General features: G+C 37.5%; 1 pseudogene; it reads right to left on the reverse strand.

Moving 5' to 3' along the window:
* Positions 1 to 360: 360 nt before the first annotated feature.
* The window catches only part of LOC122331319, a 44,478-nt pseudogene continuing 29,834 nt past the window's right edge, over positions 361 to 15,004 (reverse strand).

Raw genomic sequence — 15,004 nt, forward strand, 5'->3', positions numbered from 1 at the left:
GGTCAGAAAGCAGATAGATCTTTTCAAAGGCTCATGCTATTGGGACGGGGGTTAAGGTTTAGGGTTATGACAACATTCTAACCATAATTTCTCATAAAAATCTTCTAATACTGTATACCTGAAATGTTCGCCTATCGTTTGCTCTCCCGTGTTTTAAAAATACTTGAGTTTAGCACTTTTTTTTTTTTCTCGCATAGAATTTGAATACAAACATCAGCATCAGTAATGTAAGAAAGGCAAAGGTAAGAAATTTGGCTGAATCACACAGCTTGACACATTTGAACACGGATCAAATGTAACCCTGCAGCATTGGGGGAAAAGGACTGTACATTGTGTGTCAGTTACATTTGTACAAATTAACAAATTGACAAATAAAAACTCCCTCCCACGCCACCCTGAATGAGAACACATGATAAGTCTTCCAGCCACACTCCGATATTGGTCTACCGTCTAAAAGAGTGTGTTTTTGCTGGTTTCATACACCACTCGCCCAACAGACAGACTGAAATTCCTGAAGGATCTTCCAATGATGGCTCCCAAAGTACCTCTCCCTGACTCCTTGGAAGGTTGTGCAATTTTGGCAGGAGTGACACAGTTCAAGTGCTCTTGCAGAGTTGGAGAGAGAGAGAAAGAAAAAGAAATGTGCATCTGTAAGAAGGAACGTTGCATGAGGCGGGTAGCAGAGAGCATTATCCTCATGTCACTTCCTGTGCCCCTTTCTGAGAACATGAAACCTGGGAGAGAGTATCATAGTGCTGTTTGACACAGAAAGAGAAAGACAGATTGGCTGTGTCCGAAACAAGAAACTGTTGCCTAATCACTCAAAGTTTTTGGATGAAGGTAAACCTCAAAGGGATAGTTCATCCAAGATGTAGGTGACTTTGTTTCTTCATAGGAACACAATCGAAGGTTTTTAACTCTAAATGTTGCAGGGTGTGTCATATTATGCAAGTCAATGGGCACACAATCTTTGAGATTAAAAAACCATGCACAAATAAAAATTAAACTCTACGGCTTGTGACAATACATCGATGTCTTAAGACAGGAAACGTTCTGCTTGTGCAAGAAACTGAACAGTGTTTTCTGAATTTTTTCCCTCTGATACCCCACAATGTCCGACTCAAGAAGGTGAGACACACAGCCCAAGAGTGATCTAAATGATAGAAATTTGTTACCCATTTGTTGATTGCTTGTTAGCAACTGTTTCTATGGGCCGCGATATGTAAGGATCTATGTGTGTATATATATGTGTATGCGTGTGTGTGTGTGTGTGTCAGAGCACACTGATGCGTGATGTGCCGGATGTTGTGAACGAGTCGGACATTAAGGTCAAGTATCAGTTAAAAAAATATAATACATAATTGCTGTTCAGTTTCTTGCACAAAGCTATCATTTAGTGTCTTATAATTTTATTGTCACAAGCGGCAGAGTTTAATTTGGATTTGTCTGTGTTTTAACTCCCAAAGATTGTGTGCCCATTGACTTACATAATAAGAATGGCAACTGCAATGGTTTGAGTTAAAAATCTTTTATTGTGTTCTACTTAAAAAAAATAAGTCATCTACATCTTGCTTGCCCGGGGGTAAGCAGATAAACAAAGTTCTTGTTTTAGGGTAAACTATCTCTTCAAGCCAGGGTTCCTCAGATCTGTCCCTGGGGTCTCATTTATAAAACGTTGCGAAGAACCCATCTTGTGATAATTTCTCGAATATGTGTACGTGTGTTTCATAAAATGAACACATGTACAAATCTCTTTCAGATATGAAATCTATGCATCGCAAAATAATGTTTTCAGCTCTCTTGTCTTGTAAATGACTCCAAATTATGTCAATGTAAAAGATCACCAGTTATCATCCAAATTTTTTCACTTAAACCCAGCACGCAGACCTTTGCCAATCTCGCCCTGTTCCATCCCATTTTACTTCCTGTCTTGCATACCTATCCAAATAAAAATGCAAAATCGCAAAAATAAATCTTTAAAAAAAGTGTTTGTGTTAAACAAGAATTGAAGAACCATGCATTCAGGTTTTAGTCAGACTTCGAAAACCCTATATCCCCAGATCTGTCGATTCCCACCTATGTCTTTGTAAATATTTATAAAGTCTTTAAACTATCCCATCAGCGAATTTTCAAGTAACTACTGAACCAGCTGTTGGGATATCATAGACGGGGAATGATATGTCCAATGTATTGACCAAATGAAGGCATTTCGATAGTAGGGGGGCGCGCCAAATAGTGAACTATTTACGCTGATATTCGACTTCAGAGCTCGTTTATGAGCCACGATCCTGCAGAGTCTGACAGAAACTTAACTCTGGAATAAAACTTTATGACTTCTGCCGAGAATAGGGTTGGCCAGCATCAGTCCTGGATCACTGCAGAGTTTTGCTCCAACTTTGATAAAAACTTCCCTGCCTGTAGTTTCTAGTTAACCCTAGACCTTGATTTGCTTCTTCAGTTTTCATTTTCTATCAACAAGGCATGTTTCTGCAGGAGTTCTGGTAGTGTGTGATCCTCAGTTGTTTAGTGCATGATGTTGTTTTCTGTAATGATTTACAAAGTTTATGACAATTTATGATACTTACTCTCCAGATTTTAATAGAAACGTAGTTCATTCCAGCCTTTATTTTTGTACCACTTGTGATGAGGCAATTCCTATAAATCTTGCAAAAAGAAGCAGGGGTAGCTAACCCTGCTCCTCCAGAGTTACCTTCACACAGAATTTAGCTCTGATCCTTTGCAAACAAACCTCAACCAACCTACCAAAGTGTTGTGGACTGCTTAAAAACTACGGGAAGCAGATTCGGACCTGAACTCTGCAGGAAAGTGGCCTGATAAGGAAACTACTTGGCCAGTCACACTCTCTTTCCGTAGAGGATGTTCCACAAACATTACACTGGGATATGCCTCCCTACCTCAGGACACTGCCAGTGAAGGCATTATTTTTCATGTTTCCGACACAGCCAGTGAGTAAGCGATATAGAGAGAGAGGCCAAGAGAGAGGCTGCTTCAGCTGGTGTTGGTGGTCACCGTCCCAAACTTCATGCTCTATGTGTCCGGTATATGGCTCAGTGGAGTATCTGCCGGCTCCATAAGCCTGTACTTCTCCTCCAGAGATGGCTCGGTCCCCTGCAGGTGAATTAGTGGCTTGGTCTGGAATACGCCCAGACTTTCCTGGTTTCTCTTGTTGTATATGTTCACCCTGTGCTCCAGTTCCGGACTGGCCTTCACTGACCCTGCCGGACTGGGCAGTTTAAGGTTGACCGGGTCCACCCTGCCTTTCTGTGCCAGGCAGGAGTCCTCAGACAGGGAAGAGAGCAGCTCTTTGACCACCGCGCTGGGGTCGTGGACACCCGGTTGTGTGCCGAGGGTCAAAGGGCTGCAGTACGGAGGAGGACAGCAGCGCTGGCCGCTGTAGTCGGAGGTGGAGGCCTCCCGTACGGTCGAGCTGCAGTCAGTCGTGGAGCCCAGCGTGTGGCTGCTGACGCTGTGCTGCCGGGCTGTGAAGCTGCAGCTGGACCGGGACATGGTCGTGCTGGACGCTTCACTTACACAGCTGCCCGTGCGCTCCTGGCCACTTCCTGGGCCGTCAGCACTGACGAGGGAAGGCGGCAACTGGTTGGGGTTGGTAGGAAGGTGGACATCGATGGCTGCTGTGGTTATGACACGTGCACCAGGGTCGGGCACCCCGATGTCTGCGTGTACAACAGATAGTACGGTTTAAACATGTGGTCAATGGATACATTAGCCAGATCAAATGATTATCCTGCTTGATCGAACAGTGGGTTGTAATAGTATGTTATTCACACTAAAATACCAGTTTCACGTAAATATTGTGCATGTTTAATTGAATTATTTTTGTGTTGTCAAGTTATTAATAATCGTGATTAATCCAAAATGTTTTTGTTTACATAAGTATGTGTGTGTGTGTGTGTATATATATATATATATATATATATATATATATATATATATATATATATATATATATATATGTGTGTGTATATATATATATATATATATATATATATATATGTGTGTGTGTATATATATATATATGTATATATATATATGTATATGTATATGTATATATAGATAAATACACGTGTATGCATATATCTCAGGAAAAAATATTTTTATACAGTACAAATAATATAAATATAGGCATGTAAATACATGTAAACATTTTCAAAATATATACGCTTATATATGTGTTTTTACATATACAGTACACACTTTTGTATTATGTAAAAAAACTTTTATTTTGGATTCAAATAACCTAAATTAATTTTTGACATTATTGACTATTTTGTTAAATTATATACTTGCACACTTCACTATATCATATTACATATACTGTTTATATACTGACCCATAGTCCACCTTGCCATCTAAATATTTGGCATCAAGTTTATGAAAACCTCAGCCAAGTAATATTTCAGATGTATGTATCCAATAAATGTAAGTAATCGTTTGCAATGCGCCTAAAGGATGCATTTGGCAATAAATATGAGATAATTATAAGCATAGATTAACCTAAATAAATAAATAACACTTACCGCTACTTGGCTCACTGTAATACTGACTGATGTAGTTATTCATATCATCCTGAACGACACTCTCTGAAAAAACAAAACAAATGAATGCCAATCACAACAATTTAACGACCCTAAATCAAAAACAAAACACATTTGAAATATAAAAGGTTTTCTCATTTCGCTGCTTTATAGTGGCCGGACGTTTATGAATCAGTGTGTAGTGAAGCATGCTACAGTGTAAGCAGTGCATTAACTTTGGCCACCCTCGTCTGCTGCTTGGCCTCCTGACCCAAAAAAAGTGGCTGTAGACGTAGAGGTCATCGGCTGGGTAGAAGGTCTTTTGATCTGCCTGGCAGAGAGGGAAGAGTCCACTGCACTCTTAAGTGCCATCCGCACATCTCTGGAGACGAGACCCAACTCACAGCGCCTTTTTAAATTCATTTTTACTCTTTGAAATATTCATCAAACAGAGGCTTGGGAGGAGATGGCCAGCCGACTAAAACACGAGGAAGACAATCACAGCCGAATATAAATAACACATGAGGATGAAGACGACCAGAGAAAGAGAGAAAAGAGGAGAAACTACATTTCTCCAAAAATAAATTTGCAATTGTAAGCATTTCGTTTGGTAAAATACCATCGCTGTTATTGATTAAGGTGACGTTGTGAATGTTATGAGCCACACAAAGATGATCAGTATTGTTCATATTAATTTAGTTTTACTTGATAATTAAAAATGAAATAATAATATATATATATATATATATATAACTAATAATGTTGAGCACACCAAATTAATTACTAAAATATTCAAATAAAAACTGATTTAAAATATTAATAAAAATAATAATAGTAACTTAATTGGACTAAAATAACACTGATTACACTTCAATATAGTACAAATTAACTTATTAATTATTAAAGTGCTGTCAAATGATTAACCGCGATGGATCGCCTTCAAAATAAAAGTTTTGTTTACATAATAGGTGATAACTAGAATACATATGAGCAAGTTTTGCAATTTTTGCCTTGTTTTCTGGTAAAAAGCCAAACGTCCTTAAAACAAGATGAATTTAAGTGGGAATCAAAATGTTTTCATAAAAATTACTTCAGCTGAGTTTAATTTTCCGACCTCGCTGCCGGTTTTTCTTCTTCTGAACGTCACAAAAAGTCACATTTATTTTTGAAACGAAACAGCTCTGTTTCTGCTGGGCTTTGAATTTTACGCTGTCAAAACGTAATCATTTTATGATCTCTTTATTTTTGCCGTTTCCATCCAGTATTTCAGGAATCCGGGTTGGTGAAACTAAGCAGACTTCAACACGATGGTGTCACGCAGTATCTCTTTGCGGTCACAGTAAATTCTCAGCGGAGATAAAAGAGACCTGAACTCTTGTCAGGTAGCGGCCTCGACTTCAAAAAGCGGCTCTATAAAAAATGAGACCACTCAGCAGCTCTTATATATTCTGCGCCTTTGTCTGTTGGTGCTTAACCGAATCCAACTCCTGTGTTCTATGTGTCTTTGAGGCGCCAGATCTAAAATATGGCCGCTAAGATACGAGCCCTCGGGCAACCGTCACTCTGTCTCCTCTCCTCCGCTCTTCTGTCTCCGGGGGTCGGCCTGCGCTTTGACAGCGTTTCTGTCCGTGCGTCGTTTAGTGGAAAAAGCCACGGGCTGGCTCCTGGTGCCCACATTTCCCACAGTTCTCTGGGGGATAAAGTGTGGCTCGCATGAGGACCATTGTGGGGGTTTTCAGGTTAAAGGAACAGATGTTTGTGCCATAGCTGAATACTCTTTGAGGAGGAACAAGACCCAATCCACAGAGCAGCCTGTGTGTGTGTGTGTGTGTGTGTGTGTGTGTGTGTGCTCCTGCCAGACAGATCCCAATGTGACTTGACATGATGTGGGAACATTATAGCGGTCTGTTATAATGGGATATCATACGATCTGTCCTGCTTGTACTGAAGGGATGTTGTTGTCTGTGTTCAGATACGGGGCTGATTTAAGGAGAAGCAGGTACCTCCGAAAAAAAATTAAAATTTGGCCAGATTTACAGTGTATCATATGTATTCATTAAACAAGCTAAAACTGCAATAATTCAATTAAAATAATGCAATTTTTTTTTTTTTTTACAATTTACAAGAATTTACTGGTATGGAACTGGTTCTATTTTTTTTAAATAATATTTATAATAATTAGGTTCAGTAATTTCACCTAAATGGTAATGAGTTGTTTTTATTAAAGTGAAATAACTGAACATAAGCAAGAATTTCATCATTTTAGATCAAGAAAATTATTAACGCCACCAAATTCTGCATCGAATCACAGAAGTAATGTATATATTGAATTATATAAAAATAGGAAACAATATTAGAAACACACGCATATATGGTTGGTATTATTTAAAAGTCTATTTTAAATAAAGTCTAAATTGTCTAGAAATACAGCAAAAACTTATAAATGTTTTTGTATATGTTATAGGAATATTAGTACAATTTAAAGTAACTGTTTGAATACATTTTATAAGGCAATTTATTTCTTATGTTAAATCTGAATTTTCAGCATCATCACTCCAGTCTTCAATTTTACAAGATCCTTCAGAAATCATTTTAAATAATGATTTTCTGCTCAAGAAACATTTATTTTTATAGTTAATGTTGAACCCAATTCTTTGTGCTGAACGCATCCACACACTGTTTTCTGATTACTTCAAAAGAACTAATAGAAACAGACCGAATGTGACAGTTAAGATGTCTGCACTGTTGCAATTGAATGCATTCTTGCTGAATTTGAACCTTCTGATGTGTAGAAAGTGTACTATAATACTGCAGTAGAAATCATCTTCACACATTGCCTTGTGTGGATAAATGTGCTTCATCACTCATCATCTCTTCCTCGTTTCCCTTGGGGTTCTGGGCTAGTTCTGAACTCTCATTAAGGTACCTGGAGGTGGTCTGGGCTCTCTGGTGTTGTCAGATCCAGCGGGTCCCAGGCCGTCTATTTCCTGGAAGCTGCTGCTCTGTTTGTTCCCCACACATGATGGATCTGCATAGCGGCCTCGCGCCAGCGGCCAGATCCAAGTCCTGCTGCGCCAGGTGAGCCCTCAGCTGTCTGATCTCAAACTACAGAAGACAAGACCACAGACACTGACTCATCTGAAGCAGCTCATGAATATATGTGTATGTATATATATGTGTATATATATATATATATATGTGTATATATATATATATATATATTTTGTCATTTTTGTTTTGTCATGAAACTCAATGTCCAAATTTACATGAAAAATTATTAAATTAATGCTCAACTTGTATTATAGTTATATATATGTATGTGTGTATATATATATATATATATATATATATATATATATATATATATATATATATATATATATATAACTAAAATCAAATGACTAATTTCTAATGTTTTATTTTCTTTTTTTTTGTTTAAATTAGATTAAGAACTCCAGATATATATTTTTTTAAACTTAACTGAATGCAATTTTCATTTTATATTAAAATGAATGCATTTTTTATAATAGAAGTAGCCATTTCGGAAAAAAAAGATTATTGCGCTTAAATGATAAATTATAATTATAAATATTACTCTATCATTTTTACAGCCGTTTCACGTATCGAACATATTACTGGCAGTATTACAAATCATTATCTATAATTTACATCATAAACACACGGCAACGGATCTCCTTGCAACATTGTAACTCTAACCTGTATGCTTTATTTGTTGAATCAATGTCATAATCAATGAGCTCTACTGTTCTCGGGCTGATATCAGATCGGTTCCCAACAGACATTTCTATCACAGCCTTATCTGTCTCCTTCCCCAAGGAGAAGAACAACAGAAACACATCCAGGGTGCATTGTGTATTTGGGTGGTGTGCATTGATCCCTGTCTGTGTTATCTGTCTGGTGGGCCCAGGACCGTCTGGACGGGTCACGTGACTGTTTTATGTAATACGCGGCTTGGATTGCGTCTTGAAACGCGAGCTTGCATCATCCTCAGAGACCCGATCAGAAACGAAGCATGAGCTCGGTGCGGTTAAAAATACGAGGGATGTTCAGGACGAACTGTGCCGTTGAGACGAGGATAACGAATGGCATGTTCTGACCAGACGGGGGGAAAAAAATGTTTACAATCACTTTTTCGGGTTGACTATAAAGTGGTAACATTGTAATAAAATGTAATGCAGTCTGATCTATAAAAAATAAATAAATACGTAAACATTTATAGGGATTGCAGGCATTGTGTTACTAAGCAGATGAGGTGAAGTTTGATTGAGTGCTGCCCTCTGCTGGAGAAATGCACAGAGCAACGTGAAGGAATTGTGGAGAAAAAAAAAAAAAACGTTTGGAGAGAAGACAAAATAATGAATCGAGACGTAAACAAAATAGTTGGCCCCAAAATGATAATTGGCTGAACATTTCTCCTCGGGTGATCCAAGATGTAGATGAGTTTGTTTCTTTGGAGAAATGCATCATTGCAGCATTTGCTTATCAACAGATGCTCTGCAGTGAATGGGTGCCGTCAGAATGAGAGCCCAAACAGCTGATAATAACGATGCGATAATCCACACTACGCCGGTCCGTCATTTCTGCGTAACACCATTTCTTGTGAAGTTTGTAAGAAATTAATTTGTTTCCATAAGAGCAAACCAGTCAAAACACCAATCCATGATTAAAATCACCGCATCCTCCAGTGAAAATGTCCATTTCCTTTCGTCTTCTCGCATCAAAATCCACAACATATTGGCGTAGGACCGCAGTTTTGAGCTTGTGAATGATTCTCAATCTGTGCGTGTTTCTCTCCTGATTCAGACGGGATCCACAAATCATTGCGATCTTTTCAGCGGCTGTTTGGGCTCTCATTCTGACGGCACCCATTCACTGCAGAGCATGCAATGTCACATTTCCCCAAATGAACGAACTCATTTTATTTTTGGGTGGACTGTTCCTTTAAAGCACAACTTGCACCCGTGAGTTCTTACGCAGCTGGTGTTTTTTGGGTGATGTGGTGAAGGTTCATCACTCACGGCCTGTTCCTGACAGATCTGTGTGAGTCTCTCCAGCTGCTCCTCCCTCACAGCTTTGGTCTTCTCATACTGCTGGATCTCCAGCTCCATCTCCACCTTCACCTGCAGCACGTACGCTACGAAACAGAAACACAGCGGCTCATCCTCTCAAACGAACACATCCACACCCTGAGCAAAGCTTTTTGGTTTTGAAATGAACTCATCATGCTCATCGGAACAGCATTTACTTGATATGAAGTAAAAAGAGTAACATTGCAGTGAAATATTTAAATAATTGTTCTCTATTTGAAAACCTCAGGATGTTTTGATGCAGAGAAAATTTGAAATATTTCAGTTTCTTTGGAAACACTATAATACTATAATATGTTTTACAATTGAAAATGTCATTGGTAAACAAATGAATTGGTTAGTTTTTAATCTGTATTTTCTTTTGTGAAAAGTAACTCTGAATACCACAGATATTACAAATATGAAAAAGCATCACTGTATTCTGAGAAGTAACTCAATCCAAATACGAGGGTACATTAATTTTCAGTGCTGCAGTATATATAAATATACCATGGTATAATATTTTGATATCGTCATTGCTCATGATACCGTCACAATATAAAATAAAAAAAATACAAATCTAAAAATGACCCATAAATTGAGAATTTTTTATCTGGCTGAATTATTTGTTGAATACTATCAGATATGAAATAAAATAATTAAATCAATACAATATTTATATTATGCACAAATGAAAAGAATATTAACCAAATAGAATATTTATATTAAAATAATATTATCCAATTATTTGAGAACACAGAATACGCTGACGTAAAAATCCTGTAAAACAGCCAGTCAGATGTGAACAGGTTTAACACACGACGGGCAGCTTTGAGAAACTGAACACACGTCTGTTTCCTGCAAGCGCTCATCACCTTCATCCACGTCTAAGCAGAAGGCAGTTCTTTCCTCTTTTCTATGAACTGACACGAGCGTCGCGTGAGGTTTATTTCTCAGACTGGGTCAGAGGCTGCTCTGCTGTTGGCTCTTAATAAAGCCGTAGCCACATGACCCTCTTATCATCCACTTGCTCTCCGTATCAATTAGACTCTTCTCACACTGGTACCATCTGCCGCACAACTCCCAGCATGCTTTGCTGCGTTGCAATGTGTTACACAGTACCTTCAACTTCAACACAGCACTCTCTGTACATTCATGTTCAGCATTATTACATTAATTTGATATATATATAATTTATTGTGCACATCTCTAAAACTGATTGAATGAGAAGACTTCCTAAAATTACGTAGGAATTTAAAATAAATTAATAAATTGCTAAATATATATATATATATATATATATATATATATATATATATATATATATATATATATATATATAAATAAACTATTATATAAGTAATAAAAAATAAAGTATAAAATAAAACACATTAAAATGAGTGGGATTTAATATGCACACGTCTCTCTAAAAATGTCTTAGTAGACTGATTTTCTAAAATTTCTTTAGAAAAAAATTATCTTTAGGAACTGAAAATAAATAAATAGCTAACTACTATAAGATTATATATACAATTAAAAATAATTAAAACACAAAATAAAATAAAATGATATAACACTAGATGAATTAGTCCAATAAAAAAAATCTTAGCAACTAATCTTCATTAAATCTGAATATGCCCTAGTGTCTTTTTTTCAAGAGTTTAGCAGGGCCTGGTCGTTCCTGTCCTGCTGAGTGTATATCATGGTACAACCACAGGGCGGCGTCGAACTGGACCAGACTCTGCGGGAGACTCCAGCTCATGAATGTTAATTGGTCAGCGTGTCTGTGTCAAATACCAGCTTTCGTTTCTCCTTCATTTCTCAGGGTTCAGATTATATAACTCCAGCATTCTCTGGTTGTATCAAACGCCGTGTAAAGTGTAACGACTGTATCCAGCCGGGTTTTTTTTTTTGCAGACTCTGCACTCTCTCAAATTCAAATCTTGAGGCGTATGAACACACACATGAAAAACAATTCTCGCAGCTTGCACATATGGGAAATATGAGATATATATATATATATATATGCAAACAGACACGCAGAGTCGATTTAAAACACAAGACACAAAACAATATGAATCTAGAATATAATAGAAAAGCCACAGACGGTGACGGTGATTTATATTAAGCATCATTTTTTAAATGATAAAAAAGTGCATAAAACCAATAGTAGTTTAGTACTGTACCTTTAAAAGTTTCTACATGTAAATGACCTCTTTTATAATCGGCTGCGATGCATACTGACGCCATATTCATGATTATTTATGTGTGACATTTCAAGTCTAAAAAATGTTCTTGGGATATCATGATATTGCATCAGTACTTTAGATTCATGCATCCAGCGTCATTTTAGTATTATTCGTCTACTACTATAGTTTTTATTAATATTTTGAAAAAGCTTTTATTTTTATATGATCAGTTTTAATGTTAGTAAGTGTTACATGCTTATATTATTTATTTACTATATTTTTATATAGCCTATAGCCTTTAGTAATTCTGGTCCTTCGGGTAGTTAAAGTTAGTATTATATTTTATTCCAGCTTTATTTGAATAGTTGCATTTATGCTAACAGCACTGCCTGTATTGCTGTGTTTGATTTGCTGTGGCTTTTATCTCAAACTCAGAGCTGTTTTCCGTGAGGTGCTCTGGGCTCTCAGCTCCGGTCCAGTTGTTTGTTGTCATCGGCTCGATGATGTTCAGTGAGAATGAGAGAGACCTGCCTCAGCCATCGACCACGGATACGCTTGCATTAACACAACCTGTGCTGAGACATTATGGACATTATGCTCCTCTCAGCGCAGACAAAAGACTCTGAATCAATCTGAATTTTAATAAGACCAGCGCTGGCAGCAGCGACGTCTATCATAACTCACCCTCATCGGGCCGGACGGGACAACAGCTAGTAAAATTAATCAGACGAATTAGCTAATGCTTTTACGTTAACACTTTCTTTTAAGTGGTTTAAAGGTCAAATATATTTACATCAAAAATAAATGTAAAAATTACTATATATATATATATATATATATATATATATATATAAATATATATATATATATATATATAGGTCAAATATATTTACATAAAAAATTTAAATAAATTATAAAATTTAAATATATATATATATATATATATATATATATATATATATATATATATATATATATATATATTAGGTCAAATATATTTACATAAAAATAAATTAATAAAATTACTATATATATATATATATATTTTTTTTTTTTTTTTTTTTTTTTTTTTTAGACTCCATAGTGTCAGAAAGACGCAGGAGAGTGTGTGAAAGGTGTGTTACCGTCAATGATTCTCTTGACTCTCCAGATGCGGAGGGTGATGATGAGGCTGATGGCATCCCAGGGGCTGCTGGGGCCGTTAGCCACCGTGGAGGCCACCATTGGGGCCAGAGAGAGTACTATCACAGCACCGTCAAACACCTAAGTAAAACAACAACAGCAACACACGGTCGTATGCCTCTCAACATACATGCATTTGCATGAAAAGTGTGTTTAACACTGTGGGGCTGTTACATACCTGGGAATGCTCTAATGTACAAACTCAACCAAAAATAAAAATTCTGTCATTAATTACTCGCAAAAAGTAAGACCATGTAAGACCATGGTAACCATGTTTACGTTTAAAGAGTAAACAACGTACTGTATCCTCAACATGACATCATACAACGTGACAATGACAGAATGTTCGTTTTTGGGTGAAAAATATGTTTCTGTTTTACACAACATTAGTTTTTCCATATGCGTACCTTACCCTAAAATAATCAGTAAATGCTCTTTAAAAACATATCAGGTAGACGTGACAAAAATGCGATAATTAGCATTTAATGACAGAGTGTGGCCTAAACAGCCAATCACAGTGCAGTCGGCAATGGATCCTGGCCCGCTCGGGCAGCAATGTGACATTGAGAGTGTGTCACTGCGCCAGAGAGAGACTCATCCTTCATTAAGTTTCATGGCTCGCCTCTTCACTCCGTTTCCCCGTACTAATGGGACCCCGGGAGCTTACCTCAACTTTGTTCTCTATATAATCCCAAATCCTGAGCACCACAATCCTAAAGACAGTCTGTGAGAGAAAGGAGAAACACGGAAGAGAGAGCATATAAGGAAAAACCAACAAAAAGAAAGAGAACGGAAGCAAAAAAATCACTGATCAGATATCTGACGCTTCAGCACATTGCATTCTGGGAAAACCTCCACAAGAAAACAACAGAGAGCGTTTAGTAAAAGGCAAGAGAGAGGCCTTGGGTGAAAAAAAGGCAAACATTACTTTTCCGGCGACCCACACGAACAGCAAACATAAATAATGAGCTTACAGGGAAAATGTGTATGTAAGGTAATTCAAAATCTAAGTGATATCGAGATGTGGCAGCGACAGAATTCACCTCCATTTGGTGTCGAAATAACCTCCGCGAAACCCATTTCCAAGCCGAATCATTTTTTCCCTTTCATCTCGTCTCAGAACGAGGCTCATAATTTATCAGTGACCTGCAATATGTATTCATAAACTCGCAAGCGGCCCGAGATCTCATCGAAACACTCGAAGGAGACGCTGTTTCGGTGACTGCTGACTCAGGTGGCACGCGCTAGTCTATTTTTTTTAATCGCTTCCTATATCCCTGCTCCGCACTTTGAAACATACGAAGGCGAAACCTTCCCGTCTCTTGAGCCTTTATCGACGAGCTAAACGCAAGTTGAAGGAAATAAATGCAAGGCTGCTTTAAAAGAGCCAGAGACAAATGCAACTGGATCTGAAGAAATGGGAATCAATAGAAGTCGGCGCGTGTCAGGACACACACACACACACACACACACACACACACACACACTTTGAAAGTACAGTAACAGCACTATGCGAAACTGCTTTTTCTTGGGTTCAATTAAGACGCCCCTACAGCATAAACATTCAGACGGGACCTTACATCAAATACTTCCAAACGTCCCGTCGTGGCACCATTAATTTGAAACCTACTATATCGATAGTTGTAAAAGAGGCTATTTCTAGTAAGCCTGGTGGCTCTGTGTAAATCACGATTGTCCCAGACTCAGCATCTTAGCTGTTTTAGTGGCCTGTGACCTTTAAAGACGCACTTTTAATGCTGACGCGATGCTCTTTTATAGCATCGTTATCTTTCATTAACAATAGATGTTTCTCCAAAAAGTACATCTCGGATAACTTTTTGGAAGAACGATGAGAAATGTTTAACAAGGAATGTATTTAAAGGAAGCTTTTTTTTCCGAAATAGGCTCGTTCTCCAACTCCCCCAGAGTTAATAAGTAGAGTTTTAGCGTTTTTGAATCCATTCAGCCGATCTCAGTGTCTGGCGATAGC

This window comes from Puntigrus tetrazona, chromosome 25 (genome assembly GCF_018831695.1).
Source record: "Puntigrus tetrazona isolate hp1 chromosome 25, ASM1883169v1, whole genome shotgun sequence".
In the NCBI taxonomy this organism is placed as follows: Eukaryota; Metazoa; Chordata; class Actinopteri; order Cypriniformes; family Cyprinidae; genus Puntigrus; species Puntigrus tetrazona.